This window comes from Hyla sarda, chromosome 9 (genome assembly GCF_029499605.1).
Source record: "Hyla sarda isolate aHylSar1 chromosome 9, aHylSar1.hap1, whole genome shotgun sequence".
Taxonomy (NCBI): domain Eukaryota; kingdom Metazoa; phylum Chordata; class Amphibia; order Anura; family Hylidae; genus Hyla; species Hyla sarda.
Window position 1 is genome coordinate 27,255,769 of NC_079197.1, and position 21,068 is coordinate 27,276,836.

At 43.9% G+C, this 21,068-nt stretch overlaps 1 protein-coding gene across 2 annotated transcripts in view; it reads right to left on the minus strand.

Annotated features, from left to right (window-relative positions):
* The window catches only part of AVPR2 (arginine vasopressin receptor 2), a 126,872-nt gene that overhangs the window by 85,830 nt on the left and 19,974 nt on the right, over positions 1–21,068 (minus strand). The window contains exon 2 of one of the 2 annotated variants that reach the window (XM_056537893.1): positions 5,820–5,889. The exons of the other annotated variant lie outside the window; for it this stretch is intronic. The gene's annotated coding sequence lies outside the window, so the exon portion shown is untranslated. The remainder of the gene's footprint in view (positions 1–5,819; positions 5,890–21,068) is intronic. 2 annotated transcript variants of the gene reach the window in all.

The following is a 21,068-nucleotide window of genomic DNA, read 5'->3' on the forward strand; positions in this document are numbered from 1 at the left end:
TTAAATTGTCACCACAACCCACACAAGGTCTCCCATCCATGCTACTACCAGGACCTTGCTGTTTAGCTTTCTACCCCACTTGCTGCAAGATCTCCATAAACAACAATGGGCTTATTGGTTTCAATGGGCAAAAAAATCACAATGTTATAGATCAAGCCTATACACTCCAATACACCAACAGGACCTGTATCAGCCTCCAATGGTCATCCAGTCCCGCCAAAATTCAAATGTGTAATATATTCATGTATGTGTATATATAAGATGCTTTACCTATACACTGTAACCTGGACCTGAGGAAGGAGGTAGCCCCTCTGAAACGTGTAGTCCACTCCTGTATGTTACTTTTATGACTATTAATAAAAAGTACTACTACTCTACACCCGACTCCTGACGTCGGTGTAACGCTATCTTGCCGCAGTCGGATCTTCACTGGAAGGAAAGGAAACCCCTGCCGGGATTTCCACCTGCCCACATCTGTGCATTCTTCACTGTCCTGGACGGAACCGACGACCAGCTGCTCCCGTCACACCAGTGACCTGCCTAAATCGGTTATCAGTGTTGTGCCTGTAATATAGCGCAACCTGTAAAGGTGAGCAGGTCCTTAACCTTTCTGTTTAATCTCCGCTAATACCACGGATAATCGGCACTATATAGCGGCATCTCTATCTTTTTTTTCTCCTCTATATCCTGTCCCCACTGGGGCTCACAATATAATTTCACCTATCAGTATGTTTCGGAGGAAACCGGAGTACCCGGAGGAAACACGGGAAGAACATACAAACTCATTGCAGATGTTGTCCATGGTGGGATTTAACCCCAGCTCTGTAAGGCAACAGTGTCAACCACTGAGCCACCATGGTTATGTGGACCAATGGTGCCCCTCAAGCACTAGGACCCTTTTTGTCAGCGTTATCTCTCCACCCCCGATCCTATTATCAGGGCAAAACAATGTGAAAGTCTATGAAGGTGTCTGGAAAGTCCTTAGGGAAAGTGGATGGAGATCACTAGGCGATAGACGCCCTGGAGCAATTGCCCGCACAAAACTCCCCTCTTTATTCCAGCATAGGGTACAGCTCCCTTGTTTGCTGTACCCAATGCTGGAGTAAAGAAGTTTCTTGATGTGTAAAGATACCTGGTGAGTGCTCCGTTTCTTCTCTTTCTGCTGGATCTGGATATAACTTGGAAGATTATCGGACATAAGCAGGGCCGTCTTTAACGTGTTGCAAAAGGGGCAGCTGCCCTGGGCCCTGTCATTCCTGGGGGCTCAAAGCAGCTAGCCCTCTAGCCCTACGCTAAAGCAGTATGGTAGTGTTATTCCATCACGGTATGGTGATATTTTTCTCTAAAAAAAATTGCTTGCCCAGGGTCCAATCAAAATTAAAGACGGCCCTGGATGTAAGCACCGAAGTATTGTGTCCTGGTATGGGTCTGCACTAGGAGTGGCATTGGTTGATGCAAATACTTATATACCAGAGACTGGTGACTTTAGTGGTGCAAAAATGTATTTTACTCTATAAGAGGATTGTTTTGTATACATATGATTTAGTCATATGTCATACTATGAGGTGAAACCTTCACACATTATATAGGAAACCCCATTTTATATATTACCGCACACACATCACAAGGAATTCTCAGCCATTACATTCTCCCCTCTGATCTGATGTGCTTAGCTTCGGAATGAGCAGTGTTAAGGGTTGGATATAGGAAAAGCTTCTGAGACGCAGCTGATGGTGGAGAAGAGATTTACTGTATTAGAGGTTTTCTTGCAACGTTATCGACATAGGAACTTAATTTAAGCGAATATGTTTTAAGCCGTCCTAAAATATTTAGCAGCCTTTGTAAAACTTCAAACAAAGAAATGGGACGCAGTTTATGATTAACTATAAGTATGAGGAATGTAGACGTGGCCGTGCGAGGGGGATGGTCTACAGTCTGCGATGGTAAGGAGCCATTCACCAGAGGTTTATTGATCAGATAGTATAGGAAATCAGTAGTGCGCAATTCACGCTTGTCCTGCATAGTGTATTACTAGCTGCTGCTGGTATATGAAGTGTTAGGATTAACTCATAGACTGCCTGACTCTGAAATAAGGGAGTAGGTCTCATACACTATATGAGACTCTGAAGAAAGGGATCTGAAATAGACAGATGCAAAACCATACTATGTATAAGTCAAGACCCTATACTAGAGCACAGCGGGGAATAACAAACTCAACTGCAACTATAACTGGCTCAGTGGGAAAGCAACTGTGGGAACTGTCCGTGTCTACAGAGGATGGAAGACCACCAATACTCATTTTATAACATAACAAAAACTTTAGACAGCTGCGGCAGACATTGTGAGTGGTCATCTGACAGCATCAATGCATGGCCAAACAGAATGGCTTCATTTGCCTTTGCAGTGTGTACCTAAGATAGTGTGGTGACCCTGGAGCCAGTGGATGGTGGAGGTAGTTGTAGGACTTGCAGTCACCCAGATGTTATCACAAGACAGGAATGGAGGGGACTGGCGGGAGTCCACTTCCCTTATTAATACAGCAGTGGTAAGGGGGTGTACTGGCAGTGATTGTTTTTGTCCCCAGGATATACCATGTGCAGCGTGTTTCTGGTGTATGGTAGTTTGGGTGCCTGTGATATTCAAGGTTCAATGATGTTCCCAGATTTAACAAAACAATTGACAGTTGAAATGTATTACAAGCTATTGTGGGTACAGTCTCTTGTATACAGGGGCAATGGTGCATGTGAAGAGGTACCCCTTTCTAGCTGTAGTGCAGGATGCTTCTCTAGTCCTTGTACTGATTTAAAGGAAAACAGTTCTGAAAAGCTCCAATAAAGGGATCTTCACTGGTTTGCTACTAGTAGGGGACTTGTGCAGGAATAAAGCAACGAAAGTTGAGCTGCAGTTTCCTATCACAGGATGCAGGTCTATACAGAAACAGGACATTACAGCCATGAATCTCTGGCCATTGTCTATAGCCCATGCAGGTACCAGGAATGCTAAGAGGCCCTTGTGAAGTTTATCCTCTTTGGCTTTGTATGCACTCCCTCTTGGAGGCAGGAGAAATCCTTTTAGATAGGACTGGAGAGTTCACCAGAAGTGGATACTTTACTGGAGTCTATGACATGTCTCCATGCACTCATTGGTTGGGTTTCTTTAAGCCTGGCTATAAAAGGCTCAGATGGACTGCATCTGCTCAGCCTGGAGAGCTGGCAGAGGTTCACTAACTTACTCATCTGCTCAGTCGTACTAACTGGCCTAAACAAGATTCCTACCCTCTAGTTTAGAGGGAGAATGGGCTAAGGAGGATCCATCCATATAATTTACTGAACTCTACACCTTAAAGGGGGTACTACACCCCTAGACATCTTATCCCCTATCCAAAGGATAGAGGATAAGATGTCATATCGGGGGGAGACCCGCCGCTGGGGACCCCCGCGATCTCGGCTGTGGCAATCAAGAAATCTGGTGCACAGATCGAACTTCGCTCCGTGCCGGATGACTGGCGATGTGGGGTAGAGGCTCATGACGTCACGGTCACACCCCTCTCGCAATGTCACGGCCAGGTCCCTTAATGCAAGTTTATGGGAAGGGGTGTGATGGCCGCCACACACCTCCCATAGACTTGCATTGAGGGGCGTGGCCGTGAGGTCACGAGCCTCCGGCGCTGAACCTGATGCTCTAAACGAACGCCGGGTGCAGCATAGGGATCGCGGGAGTCACCAGCAGCAGGACCCCTGCGATCAGATATCTTATCCCCTATCCTTCGGATAGGGGATAAGATGTCTAGGGGTGGAGTCCCCCTTTAAGTATATGTAGCAGTGTTTTGTCATGGGCCTTTCTTACATACACCTACATGTGTAACCATTAGGTGGTAGCAAGCATATACCATATGACAGGAATTACGAAGAAAATGACAATGCAAGATACATGTAGCAAGACACAGAAACAGAACTGCAACCATATGACAACTGCAGTTTCTCTAAAATGGGGAGAACTGCAGGAACTCTCACCACTATTTGGTATGATACCAGTCATGCTTGGATCCCTTGGCATCAATACACAATACATATTACTGAAGTACTGACTTATATGTCAGTATATGCTATTAAATCACAGCCTAGAATATACCACTAGATCACCAGGACCTTTACACTGATTTTTCAGGGATTTTGTTCAGGCATCTCTGGACCAGGAATCATAAACATGTATAACATCTGGGTAAAATGGCATACAAACATGACAATGATTTACTTGAAACTAATCAATTGGACCACAAAACGCAATGCCAAGCAAAGTACCCAACACTGTTGCAATTTTACGAGTGTGTTTGGTTAAGATTGACCCTTGGCACAGTTTATGTTGGTTGAAAATCATCCAGAAAAGTTGAAATAATATCAACAGTTCAGATTATCTCAATATGGTTCACATGGTGTCAACAATATCAGGATCCTGACACTGCCATGACCTTGACATAATGTAGAATATTGTTTTTACTAATGTGGTAATGGCGAGGTTTGTGGTGCAGGGCAGATGTTGTTGCCCTAGGGGCAGATGGTATTAACCCAGGGCGTGGTTTAGCCAGGGCGTGGTTTAGCCTTAACCACCCAAAGGTATACAGCTGGATCCTGGGCTAGGCACGGGGGCAATGAAGACACCAACGCCAAGTTACGGACAACAGTAGCTTTACTGAGGGTAGACAGTTGGTACCGTCTATGCAGTACAGCCAAGGCCCAAGGAGGTGACCAGGGACACAGAGACCGCGTAGATTTGCTGGGACTTGTAGTAGACAGGAGAATTTAGTTCAGGCCACGCTGGATAGACAGAAGACTTGACTTGACTGACAGGACTGTGACTTCCCGTACTGGGCCACCACACTAAGTAGTACCAAACCCTTCATAAATTCATGTCAGGATGTTCTGTCTCCTACAATCTGCTAATAGAATTTGGTTACATTGTTCTATGAGCCGAGCTCTTCTGAAATGACTTATATGCTAATGTAAGTAGGTGTCTTAGCTGTCCTTGGCTGGCTTCTGGGATGCATTTGTGCTATTGAGACACTGCGACATTGTGTCCGCTTCAGGAGGCTGCACGTTATCGGCCGAAAATAAACTGAATGGCCGCAAGAAAACCAAGGGTCACCATCTTACTACCATTTGTATTTATACAAGAAGCACACTGCAGGTGCCATTTATCACAGTAGAGAGAATGTAATGGTACCAATATCAACATCAATCCCATAAGACGTGCTACCCCTATATTACAATAGCTCTCGGACAGAGCTAGGCAACAACCCAAACAATGCCATACACTTAAAGGGGTGGTCCAGGGAATAAATGTATGCCCAATCCACAAGATAGAAGGAAATGTCTGATCGCAGGGAGTCCCAGTGATTTCATGTACATGCCTGGCTCTGGCGCTGGACTAACCAAACTCCTGAGCGATCCGGCCCCCAAGCCCGGAGACAAGTGAGAGCCCTGTCACGCCTTCTTGTCTTGGAAAGTGCTTGCCGGAGCACCCAAAGATGGTTGAGTGGCTGTGCACTGTAAAAGAGATTGTGCATGGGGGGAGGGGTGAATTCTGGGGTTTGAAGACGGTTGACTCTGCATTAACCATGGTCACACGTTTGGTAATACATATCTCCTGGACTGTATCTGAAGAAGATACATATTTTAAGGCATGAACTTGCTCAAAAACAAGCTTATTGGAGAGAAAGAAAGTTACATTTATATAAAGATTTTAAGGGATTATCCAGAGTTTTGCAGAAAATCATATCCTCCGGGGTCTGGGAAAAAATGTAAATAAAAACCTATACTTACCTAGCACAGGTCCCCTACAGCTCTTGTTCACTGCTGTCTAGTTGTCTGATCTTTTGTCTTCTTCCTGCTTCTAAGACAAACAAAAAGAGGTTGAAGTGCCTAAAACTAAATTTTATTGATATACAATAAAATATCACCAACTCAGAAAGTGGATCCCAAAGATACAAGATTGTGAAGAAAAAACGGGTATATACCCAAATAATCCCTAAAAATCCAGCAGCCAAGTGCTATACAGAACACACAGGAATATAGCATGCCACCTATATCATTTCTTGCATTACATTACAATATACATTACAATATACCGTATATACTCTAGAATTTATAGATACACATAAAATAGCATATCCCGTCTCAACCAGTTCCCAACGTATGTTTCTATCCCTTGGTACTATTAAACTGTTCACAAGGGACGTCCTCAGGGGATTGGCGCCATGCGGGTGAACAGGCTCGCAGACCGGCCACTGCAGGTCTCGTTTAGACTTTAGACGATCCGGGCGACACGTGCATCCCCCCCCCTCTTCCACTTTACACAGTGCGTACTCTGAACACTCTAAAGATATGAGGAATGTTTCATGAGTGGCGCGTTATCACAGTGTAACCGGAGGATGCTTCTTTTATTCATTCATAACTCACAGTGAATACTGGTTTCATGCATGTGTACAGAGACAGTGGATGTCTGTTTGTCTACTGCTGAGACTTAGTCCATATATATATATTCTATCTTTGGATAATTTATGATTAGGAGGAGACACCAGCTTCCAATACAGCTTATTTGGGCATATACCCTCTGTGATTATTGTATAAAGTCTGTGCATATTTAATCTATATATGCGTATATGGCGCCAATCCCCTGAGGACGTCCCTTGTGAACGGTTTAATAGTACCAAGGGATAGAAATGCACGTTGGGAACTGGTTGAGACGGGATATGCTATTTTATGTGTATCTATAAATATAACTCTAGAGTATATATATATTGTAATGTACCAAGTAGCATGGAAGAAATGATATAGGTGGCATGCTATATTCCTGTCTGTTCTGTATAGCATTTGGCTGCTGGATTTTTATGGATTATTTGGGTATATACCCGTTTTTTCTTAACAATCTTGTATCTTTGGGATCCACTTTCTGAGTTGATGTATTTTAGTTTTTATCAATAAAATTTAGTTTTAGGCACTTCACCCTTTTTTTGTTTGCAACGAATAGCTGGGAACTAATGAGTATTCGGTTCGCATATAACCTAATTTCATATGTTAATTAGTGCTTCTAAGACAGGCACTTTTTTTCAGGACCTGCCCGCTCAGCCAATTACTGGCCATAACAGGACACCACTGTGGCCAGTCATCTGCGGAACCGGCAGTAAAAAGATAAAAGATCACAGGATGGGATAGAGGCTAATGGCAGCTGTGTAACAGGGCCGGCAAATGTTCATAGGCTGACTAGATCTTTTAAGGTTTTGTTATCATCCAGTATCTTGTCTCTACTTGGGGCTTAAAAGCTTCCTTGCCATATAAGAACACATATAAGAGCATACGGTGGGTGTGTGTGTGGGGGGGGGGGGGGGTGTTTTGGGGGGAGTTACAGATTCTAAATTATAGCCCGAGAACTACAAATTACGCCTTTGCCTCTAGAAATAATTTTGCATAACACTCTAAAGGAAATTGATTTTTCACATCATCAGACTAACAGAATGTGGAACATTGTGCACATTTATAGGTTTAATCTCTCTGAAAGTGTACCTGTCATTTGCAAAAACTTTTTTTTTACTGTAGATAATAACATATGTATATTTGTAATATACAATGGTTAAAAAATGTGTATATTTTGAGGTGAAAAAAGCTGTCTAGTCCCTGCAGCTATTGTCTGTGTGTCTAGACTGGGACAAAATACAGGAAGTGTGGGTGAGACAAGCAGGGCTCTGTACGCTGAGGACAAGCGGGGCTCTGTACACTGAGGACAAGCGGGGCTCTGTACACTGAGGACAAGCAGGGCTCTGTACACTGAGGACAAGCAGGGCTCTGTACACTGAGGACAAGCAGGGCTCTGTACACTGAGGACAAGCAGGGCTCTGTACACTGAGGACAAGCAGGGCTCTGTACACTGATGACAAGCAGGGCTCTGTGCACTGAGGACAAGCAGGGCTCTGTACACCGAGGACAAGCAGGGCTCTGTACACTGAGGACAAGCAGGGCTCTGTGCACTGATGACAAGCAGGGCTCTGTACACTGAGGACAAGCAGGGCTCTGTACACTGAGGACAAGCAGGGATCTGTACACTGAGGACAAGCACTGTGCAATGTGCACTGAAGCTCTGTCACATGCCCCAGGCTGATTGACAACCCAGGAGCCTGCACAGAGCCCTACTTGTCCAGCGCTCACGTCTGCACAGACACACAGGCAATAGCTGCTGGGACAAGACAGCATTTTTATGACACTTATGACATATATACAGTCATGGCTGTAAATGTTGGCACCCCTGACATTTTTTCTAGAAAAGTATTTCTCACATAAAGCGATTGCAGTAACACATGTTTTGCTATACACATGTTTATTCCCATTTTGTGTATTGGAACTAAACAAAAAAAAAGGGAAGAAAAAAAAGCTAATTGTACATAATGTGACACCAAAAATTATTGGCACCCTTTCAAAATTGTGGAAAAATAAGATTGTTTCAAGCATGTGATGCTCCTTTAAACTCACCTGGGGCAAGTGACAGGTGTGGGCAAGATAAAAATGACACCTGAAAGCAGATAAAAAGGAGAGAAGTTCATTTAGTCTTTGCATTGTGGGTCTGTGTGTGCCACACTAAGCATGGACTACAGAAAGAGGAGAAGAGAACTGTCTGAGGACTTGAGAACCAAAATTGTGGAAAAATATCAAACATCTCAAGGTTACAAGTCCATCTAGATCTAGATTTGCCTTTTCCACAGTGGGCAACATTATCAAAAAGTTTGCAACCCATGGCACTGTAGCTAATCTCCCTGGGCATGGACGGAAGAGAAGAAAAATGGATGAAAGGTGTCAAAGCAGGATGGTCCGGATGGTGGATAAGCAGCCCCAAACAAGTTCCAAAGATATTCAAACTGTCCTGCAGGCTCATGGAGCATCAGTGTCAGCGCGAACTATCCGTCCACATTTAAATGAAATGAAACGCTATGGCAGTAGATCCAGGAGGACCCCACTGCTGACACAGAGACGTAGAAAAGCAAGACTACATTTTGCCAAAATGAACTTGAGTAAGCCAATATCCTTCTGGGAAAACGTCTTGTGGACAGATGAGACCAAGATAGAGCTTTTTGGTAAAGCACATCATTCTACTATTTTTTTGCTGCCTCTGGCACTGGGTGCCTTGAATGTCTACAAGGCATCATGAAATCTGAGGATAACCAAATGATTTTGGGTCACACTGTACAGCCCAGTGTCAGAAAGCTGGGTTTGCGTCCGAGATCTTGGTTCTTCCAGCAGGACAATGACCCAAAACATATATCAAAAATGGATGGCAACAAAGCTATGGAGAGTTCTGAAGTGGCAGCAATGAGTCCAGATCTAAATCCCATTGAACACCTGTGGAGAGATCTTAAAATTGCTTTTGGGAAAAGGTGCCTTCCAATAAGAGAGACCTGGAGCAGTTTGCAAAGGAAGAGTGGTCCAACATTCCGGCTGAGAGGTGTAAGGAGCTTATTGATGGTTATAGGAAGCGATTGATTTCAGTTATTTTTTCCAAAGGGTGTGCAACCAAATATTAAGTTAAGGGTGCCAATAATTTTGTCCAGACCATTTTTGGAGTTTGGTGACATTATGTCCAATTTGCTTTTTTTCCTCCCTTTTTTGGTTTAGTCCCAATACACACAACGGGAATAAACATGTGTATAGCAAAACATGTGTTACTGCAATCCTTTTTCTAGAAACACTTCAGGGGTGCCAACATTTAAGGCCATGACTGTATATATGTTTATGACATATATTGGGATTTTACAAGATGTTTCAGACTAAGGTCACTTTCCTGTTTTTTGTACAATGTTTCTAAACCAATGCAATTTCCATACTAAATCCAATGCTTTAAATAAAAATGGGTCCTAAAATGTTGTGTTTGTGGTTATTCATAGATAACTGTTTTATGCATAATCTGTTTATGATGCTGGTTGGGCCGCCCGGCCTGTCTGACCACATATCAACATAAAACTGGTTTCTCATGAAAAACTTGACGCAAAGCCAATCTTAAAATATTTTATTGTTTTGTAAAGTATATAAACGGGGTTATTAATCTGTAACATTCTTTGGGACAGAGTTAAAGAGGGTGCGGTACTTGGTAATGTACAGAAACCCTATAGAGCTCAGTGGTCCATTGGTGATGTGGTAGTTAGCGTCTGTTAACACTAAGGTTTCCATTACACTTGGTGGGCACCAAAGCATGGTCTTTTACTCTAATTTTTACCATACAAAAAAAAACCAAAAAAACCTGAGGGACGCCATGCAGTAAACACAACATTATGGATCCTTAACAATATGGAAAACCACCGAGGACAAGAAAGATTCAGCTCCATCTTGTGCCACTTTCCTTTTTAGATCATGGCTCAAATAACCTCATTAAACAACTTTAGAAATTGACAGTATGGCAGATCTGTATTTCTTCTATATGTCTATACAGTGACCCCTCGACCTACGATGGCCCCGACATACGATAATTTCAACATGCGATGGCCTCTCAGAGGCAGCATCAACATACGATGCTTTTGTATGTCGGGGCCATCGCATAAATGGCTGTCCGGCAGCGCTGACTGCTTCAGCTGCCGCCGAATAGCCGTTTACGGTGCCCCGTGAGCTCCGGTGATTGTCACTTACCTGTCCTTGGGTCCTCTTCGGGATCCCCTGCATCGTCGGCGTGCGTAGCAACGTGATGACAGCGACGGAGAGCACGGATGCCGGGGAAGCATAGGCCTTGCCGGAGCGTTGGGGACACCCCGGGGACGAGGCGACAGCGATGGACGGCGACATCCCGGGCAGCGGTGACGATCTGGAGCGTCGGGGACAGGCGAGTACAACTTAGTCTAACAGCGGTCTTCAACCTGCGGACCTCCAGATGTTGCAAAACTACAACACCCAGCATGCCCGGACAGCCGTTGGCTGTCCGGGCATGCTGGGTGTTGTAGTTTTGCAACATCTGGAGGTCCGCAGGTTGAAGACCGCGGTCCTATACTTTACATTGCACGGATCCCTCAACATGCGATGGTTTCAACAAACGATGGTCCATTTGGAACGGATTACCATCGTATGTTGAGGGACCACTGTACATGTTTATAGAACCCTACTGAAGCCATCCCATTGTCACATCACCATCCACTCTGAGATAACTCTCTGTACGGCTGGGTTCACATCACGTTTTATGCAATACGGGACCGCATACGGTAGACCACGGTTTTAGGTCCGGTGGGAAAACCGCATACGGGGCAAAAATGAGCCGACCGGAGTCAGTACTTCACTGAAATACATTACATACGGGCCGCCTACGGGAGCGCACGGTTTTAGCTCCCCCCCAGCTGTATGAGGTCCCGTATTGCCTAAAACATGGTGTGAAGCCAGCCTAAGTAAAGTTTAAAGTTTTATGACATACAACCCGAAATAAGAAAAACAGTCATTTATATGAAAATACTCATAAAATAGAAATCTTTATAAAGTATACCAGGGTACATATAGAATAGTCACAATCCATAGCAAAAGGTGTCATATGATTATATACTGGGACAATTAGCTGCCCTTATGGCAATAGATAAACTAATAGGAAGTCACCAACTAGTAAAAGACATCAAACAACTGCTAATATTGTTAAATGCCATGTGCAGTAAATGTCAAAAAGAAATGCATAGTAATAATACAATAACCTCAAAAATGGACTTTACAGACCCTAAAAGACAAGTGGTGTAGTACGACCCAGATAGCGCAACTCCAATGCACGTTTTGAAACGTGTGACCTTTGTCCGGGAGAGACATGTCAAAAGTTTTGATCGGTTAGTGTCTGGGTGCTGAGACCTCCACTGGTCTCTAGAATGAACAGTTAGCCTTAGCACTTAGCCTAGCACTTTCTTTCCCTGTATTGTTGCAGGAGATGGGCTGCCACCTGCAATGAGAAGACGGTGGGGAGAGACAACTTCTCTGCGCTCAATGAAAACTTTAGACCCCAGTTCACCCCCAAATACATGGTGCAATTTTTTTCCTAAATGGCATGACTGAACCAAGAATCAGGTTTTGTGTAGGAAGGCGTTGAGTAGGTCCAACAACCTTAAAGGAGTACTCCGCCCCTAGACATCTTATCCCCTATCCAAAGGATAGGGGATAGATGTCAGATCGCAGGGGTCCCGCCGCTGGGGACCCCCGCAATATAGCAAGCAGCACCCACCTGTAACTGCTTCCGGAAGCACTGGAGGTTCTCTGGCTAATTCCTCCCGACCACGGGGACGGAAGATCGTGATGTCACAACTCCGCCCCGTGTCACATCACGCCCTGTGTCTCATCACGCCCAGACCGCTCAATGCAAGTGTATGGGAGGGGGCGTGACTGCACTGCGTAATGTCCTCATGTCCATATGGAGGAACTGTGTGATGTCATCATGTCCATATGGAGGAACTGTGTGATGTCATCATGTCCATATGGAGGAACTGTGTGATGTCATCATGTCCATATGGAGGAACGTGATGTCATCATGTCTATATGGAGGAACTGTGTGATGTCATCATGTCCATATGTTGGAACTGTGTGATGTCGTCCTCATGTCTATATGGAGGAACTGTGTGATGTCATCATGTCCATATGGTGGAATTGTGTGATGTCATCATGTCCATATTGGGGAACTGTGTGATGTCATCATGTCCATATGGTGGAACTGTGTGATGTCATCATGTCCATATGGAGGAACTGTGTGATGTCATCATGTCCATATGGAGGAACTGTGTGATGTCATCATGTCCATATGGAGGAACTGTGTGATGTCATCATGTCTATATGGAGGAACTGTGTGATGTCATCATGTCCATATGTTGGAACTGTGTGATGTCATCATGTCTATATGGTGGAACTGTGTGATGTCATCAAGTCTATATGGTGGAACTGTGTGATGTCATCATGTCTATATGGTGGAACTGTGTGATGTCATCATGTCTATATGGTGGAACTGTGTGATGTCATCATGTCTATATGGTGGAACTGTGTGATGTCTTGATGTCCATATGGAGGAACTGTGTGATGTCATCATGTCTATATGGGGGAACTGTGTAATGTCATCATGTCTATATGGTGGAACTGTGTGATGTCATCATGTCCATATGGTGGAATTGTGTGATGTCATCATGTCCATATTGGGGAACTGTGTGATGTCATCATGTCCATATGGTGGAACTGTGTGATGTCATCAAGTCTATATGGTGGAACTGTGTGATGTCATCATGTCTATATGGTGGAACTGTGTGATGTCATCATGTCTATATGGTGGAACTGTGTGATGTCATCATGTCTATATGGTGGAACTGTGTGATGTCTTGATGTCCATATGGAGGAACTGTGTGATGTCATCATGTCTATATGGGGGAACTGTGTAATGTCATCATGTCTATATGGTGGAACTGTGTGATGTCATCATGTCCATATGGTGGAATTGTGTGATGTCATCATGTCCATATTGGGGAACTGTGTGATGTCATCATGTCCATATGGTGGAACTGTGTGATGTCATCAAGTCTATATGGTGGAACTGTGTGATGTCATCATGTCCATATGGAGGAACTGTGTGATGACATCATGTCTATATGGAGGAACTGTGTGATGTCATCATGTCCATATGTTGGAACTGTGTGATGTCATCATGTCTATATGGTGGAACTGTGTGATGTCATCAAGTCTATATGGTGAAACTGTGTGATGTCATCATGTCTATATGGTGGAACTGTGTGATGTCATCATGTCCATATGGTGGAATTGTGTGATGTCATCATGTCCATATTGGGGAACTGTGTGATGTCTTGATGTCCATATGGAGGAACTGTGTGATGTCATCATGTCTATATGGAGGAACTGTGTGATGTCATCATGTCCATATGGAGGAACTGTGTGATGACATCATGTCTATATGGAGGAACTGTGTGATGTCATCATGTCCATATGTTGGAACTGTGTGATGTCATCATGTCTATATGGTGGAACTGTGTGATGTCATCAAGTCTATATGGTGAAACTGTGTGATGTCATCATGTCTATATGGTGGAACTGTGTGATGTCATCATGTCTATATGGTGGAACTGTGTGATGTCATCATGTCTATATGGTGGAACTGTGTGATGTCTTGATGTCCATATGGAGGAACTGTGTGATGTCATCATGTCTATATGGAGGAACTGTGTGATGTCATCATGTCTATATGGTGGAACTGTGTGATGTCATCATGTCTATATGGTGGAACTGTGTGATGTCATCATGTCTATATGGTGGAACTGTGTGATGTCATCATGTCTATATGGTGGAACTGTGTGATGTCATCATGTCTATATGGTGGAACTGTGTGATGTCATCATGTCTATATGGTGGAACTGTGTGATGTCTTGATGTCCATATGGAGGAACTGTGTGATGTCATCATGTCTATATGGGGGAACTGTGTGATGTCATCATGTCTATATGGTGGAACTGTGTGATGTCATCATGTCCATATGGTGGAACTGTGTGATGTCATCATGTCTATATGGTGGAACTGTGTGATGTCATCATGTCCATATGGAGGAACTGTGTGATGTCATCATGTCTATATGGAGGAATTGTGTGATGTCATCATGTCCACATAGAGGAACTGCGTGATGTCATCATGTCCACATAGAGGAACTGTGTGATGTCATCATGTCCATATTGAGTGAAATCAGTGAAATGTTTTTAGCACCTTGTAGAAAGTATGCTATAAAGAATGAAGGCTAATGGGGGTCCATGTAAAGAATGAGTTAACATAAACAAATGTTCATCGTTGATACAATTGGTAAATTACTATAAAGCAATATAGGTCTGTGTTAGTTATTTCGTACATCAATCAATTCCGAATTAACCGTTACATTTCTGGAATCAGTTGGGTCTGAGCGTTCACATAACTCTAGTAATATGAGCTAATCTTCCATCACAAATAAACATATTACCGCAGGAGTAATAACAGAGGCCCGAGGACAGGCATCAGTTTACTGGGTCCCATAAATCATCGGTACGTAACACTGTAATGTAGATAAAATGTGTATGTCTGTAACGTGGGACGTGTCGCTTGTGTTAACTCTACGAGGAGCAGTCGGTGGTTTCTACAACATGAGAATGAATGGGTAACTACATTGCAGGGAACATACGCAATGGGGGGGCACTTAACATATGGTGGTCCCTCAACTTAGAATGGCCTCGGGTTACAATATTTTCGGAAGCAGACTCCACGTACAATGTTACGGACAGTCCGGATCTGTGAAACGTGTCAATGGATGGAAGAACCGACCAATCAGAATGGACATTCACTGGTAAACCCCTGTATTACTGACGTGTATGCACTGACTGGCGTCTGGTAGCGCCCCCTACAATACAGGGAGGTATTACATGTTCTGTACTCTTTACCTGTCCCAGGGTTAGCTGCTCCTTTAGACACCAGGTGAGGATGGCTCCATGTTAATTATTTGGGACACTGTGGGGGAGATTTACCAATATCTGTGCAAAGAAAAATGCCCATAGCAACCAATCAGATCGCTTCTTTCATTTTGCAGAGGCCTTGTTAAAAATGAAAGAAGGAATCTGATTGGTTTCTATGGGCAACTGGGCAATTTTTCCTCTGCACAGTTTTCGATAAATCTCCCCCAGTGGGCACTGTACAGGACCCTGAAGAAGCTCCTGTCCTCTACATAGACAGTGATTACAGCTCCCAGCAGATCTTTCTTACTTTTATATGTAAGTTATTTACTTAGTTTTCTTTAGTCCTCACTTTTTCCTATTTTTGGATGACATTTTGGGGCTTCAGAACCAATTACCAGGTTTCCATAGAGTTCTGGTCTCAACATACAATGGTTTCAACATACAATGGTCATCCTGAAACCAAATAATATTGTAACTCGTGGTCCCTTGGTGCGACATTGCACAGTGATTTTGCGTTTCCATTTGGTGCACAAACCTGCGCAACTGGCGTGCATCTAACACTTTCTAAGGAAAGAGCCTTGGTTGAGTTACACGCAAAATTTGGGAGATTTTTTTGCCCCTTTTATGGAAAGTGACTATGGAAACGAGGCTTTGGGAACTGGAGATGGCGTTGAAGCCCCAGGAAACCACTACAGCACCAATGGCATTTAAAGGAGTACTCTGAAGAACACAATGATAGGGGATAAGTGTCTAGAAGAGCGGGGGCCAACTGCAGGAGTACTCCTTAACCTGTTCAGGACGCCGGGCGTATCCATACGCCCTGCATCCCGAGTCCTTAAGGACTGAGGGCGTATGGATACGCCCGTGGGAATTCCGGTCCCCGCCGCTAGCCGGTTGGGGACCAGATCGGGATGCCTGCAGAAATCATTCAGCAGGCACCCCGGCACATCGCCCAGGGGAGTCCTGAGACCCCCCATGTCAGCGATCGCAGAAAATCGCATGTCAATTCAGACATGCGATTTTCTGCTATTCCGGGCTGACCGGGTCTCTGGTGACCCGATCAACGGAAAATAGCGATGATCGGAGCTGTCAGGGACAGCCTCGATCATCCTGAGGGCTAGGAGTGAGGTCGCAGAGCTGCGATCTCCTCCTATCCCCTGCCATTGGTCAGAACTGATTCTGACCAATGGCAGAGCAGGACAGTGGGTTGCCATGGCAACCCCCCATTCTGCCCACCCCTGGATGTCGAGGGGATTGTGGGTAGAAGATGGAGGCCGGTACCTGCAGGAGAAGATGCCTGGGGACCCCGGATCTTCGCTGGAGACTGCTGGATACTGGATCAGGTAGGGAAGCGACGGTGGAGGGGGGGAATTGAAAGTGAAAGTAAAACGATTTTTACTGTGGCAACCACTAGGAAGGCCAAACTGCAACTTCCAGCATGCCCATACAGCCAAAGGCTGTCTGGGCATGTTGGGAGTTGTAGTTTTGCAACATCTGGAGGGTCACAGTTTGGAGACCACTGTTACAGTGGTGCCCAAACGGTAGCCCTCCAGATGTTGCCAAACTACAACTCTCAGCATGCCTGGACTGCCAAGCATGCTGGGAGTTGTAGTTCTGTAACATCTGTCCCTTCAGATTTAGCAATTTTCATGAATTTTTTGAAAATTGCTGCTCTACTTTGAAGCCCTCTAATTTTCAAACAGCAAAAATATGTCCATTTTATGATGCCAACATAAAGTAGACATATTGTTCTTGTGATTAAAAATAACATTTATTGTGAATATCCATTTTCCTTACAAGTAGAGAGCTTCAAAGTTAGAAAAATGGAAAATTTTCAAAATTTTCATGAAATTTTGGGATTTTTCACCAAAAAAGGATGCAAGTAACGCTGAAAATTTACCACCAAAATAAAGTAGAATATGTCATGAAAAAACAATCTCAGAATCAGAATATTCAGTAAAAGCATTTTCGCATTATTAATTGGTAAAGCAACGGTGGTCAGAATTGCGAAAAAGGGCTCAGTCCTTAAGGTGAAAAAGGCCTGCGTCCTTAAGGGGTTAAGGGGGTACACCAGAGGGGAAAAAAAAATTTGAAATCAACTGGTGCCAGAAAGTAAAACAGATTTGTAAATGACTTCTATCAAAAAAAATCCTAATCCTTCCAGTACTTATCAGCTGCTGTATGCTCCAGAGGAACTTATGTAGCTAGTTTCTGTCAGACCACAGTGTTCTCTGCTGTCACCTCTGTCCATGTCAGGAACTGTCCAGAGTAGGAGCAAATCCCCACAGCAAACCTCTCCTGCTCTGGACAGTTCCTGACACGGACAGAGGTGTCAGCAGAGAGCACTGTGGTCAGACTGGAAAGAACTACGCAACTTCCTCTGGAGCATACAGCAGCTGATAAGTACTGGAAGGATTACGTTTTTTTTTAATGGAAGTAATTTACAAATCTGTATAACTTTCTGGTATCAGTTGATCAGAATTTTTTTTTCCTGCAGAGTACCCCTTTAAGCACAGATAATAAATTGAACCATTGGAGACAGAAAGGATCCATAGGCTCCAAAACAGACATTTAGTTCCAGACAGAATGAAGCCTTCCAGCCTAATACTAAGGGTAGGATGATAATCATTCAGGACGAGTATTCAGGACTATTCTCTGCATTGAGCTTTGAATAATGGCTCCTCATCACTATAGGAGTATTATGTGACCTTTGTGCTGATCTCTTTCTGTTTGTCCACCATTAGGTCTGCACAATATTATTATTCAGCCTTGTTTGACCACAGTGATAGTATTGGCAATTGGGATTAGTCGGTTCAATACGACAGATAATGATGGAGTCTGAACTGAAAGGTTAACCCCACCGGAGAGACGCCATTACCCATCCACATTGTATATCAGCAGGACCTGGTGCATCCCGTGTCCGTGTACTTAAAGAAGCACTCCAGAATTGTTATTTTGCCTGTATCATGCACACTCACCATCACTGGTTATACATTGTCATTTGTTTTATCCCAGCACAGCGTTTCTATTTATCTTTTTTTTACTGTAACTTGGTCATGTGATCACCGGTCTGTGCTTAATGTAACAGATTGTCAGACCTATGGACTACAGGATCACCTACCAGACCCCTCCTACTAGTGCCCAGACCCGCCCCTACCAGCTCCATTTGCTATCCCTTTGGAAGAGTTTACCAGCCAGGGTGCCTCCAGCTGTTGCAAAACTACAACTACCAGCCTGGCAGGCTGGGAGTTGTAGTTTTGCAACATCTGGCAGCACATTACTCTGTCGGATCAGGATAAATAGTAGTTATACACCTCCCCTCCAGCTCTATCTGTATACTGCTGCTGCTATCTCTATGGGATCTGGATATATAGTAGTTATGCATCTCCCCTCCAGCTCTATCTGTATACTCCTGCTATCTCTATGGGATCAGGATAAATAGTAGTTATACACCTCCCCTCCAGCTCTATCTGTATACTGCTGTTGCTATCTTTATGGGATCAGGATATATAGTAGTTATACATCTCCCCTTCAGCTCTATCTGTATACTGCTGCTGCTATCACTAAGGGATCAGTATATATAGTAGTTATACACCTACCCTCCAGCTCTAACTGTAAACTGCTGCTATCTATATGGGATCAGGATATATAGCAGCTATATACTTTCCCTCCAGCTCTAAGCTGTATATTTCTGCTGGTATGTCTATAGGATCAGGATACAGCATATATAGTTATACTACTCCCCTCCTGCTCTATCCGTATACTGCTGCTGCTATCTTTATGGGATAAGTTTATATGGTAGATATACACCTCCTTTCCAGCTCTATCTGTATACTGCTGCTGCTATCTCTATGGGATAAGGATATATGGTAGTAAAGGTACGTTCACACGTGCAGATTTTTTAGCGGGTTTTCCGCTGCGTATGTGAAAGTGGGCGGGATCTTCTCTGCTGTCCGCAGCCGATTTTCCGGAATTTGTGCTGCGGAAAATCCGCCACAGTCCCTACTGACTTCAATGGGGCTTGCGGCGGATTTTCAGCAGTGTACATTCCGCCGCGAAAAATCTGCTGCGGACAGCCGAGAAGAGCCCGCCCACTTTCAAATTCGCAGCGGACAACCAGCTAAAAAATTCACGCATGTGAACGTACCCTTATATACCTCCTCTCCAGCATCATCTGTATACTGTTGCTATCTCTATGGGAAAAGGATATATTGTAGTTATACACCTCCTCTCCAGCACTTTCTGTATACTGCTGCTGCTATCTCTATGGGATAAGGATATATTGTAGTAATACACCTCCTCTCCAGGGCTATCTGTATACTGCTACTGCTATCTATATGGGATAAGGATGTATGGTACTTTTACACCTCCCCTATGGCTATGCTCACACATAGCATTTCTTGGGGCTTATTTTATTTTTATTTATTTTTTGCTGTGATTTTCCCAAAATCATTAAAAAAAAATTTGAGATATTGTGCAAAATAGGGTATAACGCGTAATCTTCACCACGATTTTTAGAAAATTGCTGCAAAGACGCTAAACTGCAGTAAAAATATGTAAAAAAATGCAGAAAAATTTCAGCCTAAAAACGTCAAATTTTCATAACACCTCAGTTGTGATTTCAGGTCAAATCACTTTCTCCTTAAGGCAATATTTCTCTAAAAAACGCACTTAGTAAGAAAACGCATAAAAACTGCACAGTGTGAACTGACCTCGACTAACTTATAAGTCTAATACGTTCACCTGGGTGATCTCCAGCACTGGCAGCCTGATTAAATGACCAGGTGCAGTGATCAAAAACCACGCCCTTAGCCAGAGGATTCATGGGAAATGTAGGATGCATTACAGAACTCACATGATTGCGCATTTGTAAACCAAAATGGAGCCTATCCTATGCCTGCCACATTAACAAAAGAGGTAAGCAAAAGGCATATACAAAAAATCTACATCATTTTCTAATAACCTATGCTGCACTATATAAGCAAAAAATAAAATAAAATCCTGGAATGCTTCTTTAGGGTACGTTCAGACGATCGGATTTTCACAGCGTATTTCACTGCGGATCCGCCGCTGAAGGACCTCCTATATGCTGGCTTTACATGTGCCTGCTTGGAGCGGCAATACGCCGCTACGAGCAGACACACTGCGATATGCGAGTCGCCGCGCTCATGTGCAGTATACTCGCACATCGTGGCAGCTCATTGAGCAGGGGGAGTGGCCGTGATGTGTGCGATTACACCGCGCATGCGCGGCGACACACACATCGTTTCAGTGTGTCTGCTCGTAGCGGTGTATTGCCGCTCCGAGCAGGCACATGTAAAGCCAGCATATAGAGGTCCTTCAGCGGCGGATCTGCAGCGTAAAATACACTGCAAATCCGCTTGTCTGAACGCACCTTACGTGCAAAAGTTCCAATTGCCTAAATTACTATGTACTTACATTTTCACTATTTTCAACATCTCTGTTTAATGTCAGTGAATAAGAGCATTCTTGTTTGTACCCACCGATCCAATCCTTCTCACAGCTGAGACTTTGCTACAATTGCAACTAGTCCAGGCCATCTTCTATAGCGGTGTTTCCCAACCAGGGTGCCTCCAGCTGTTGCAAAACTACAACTCCC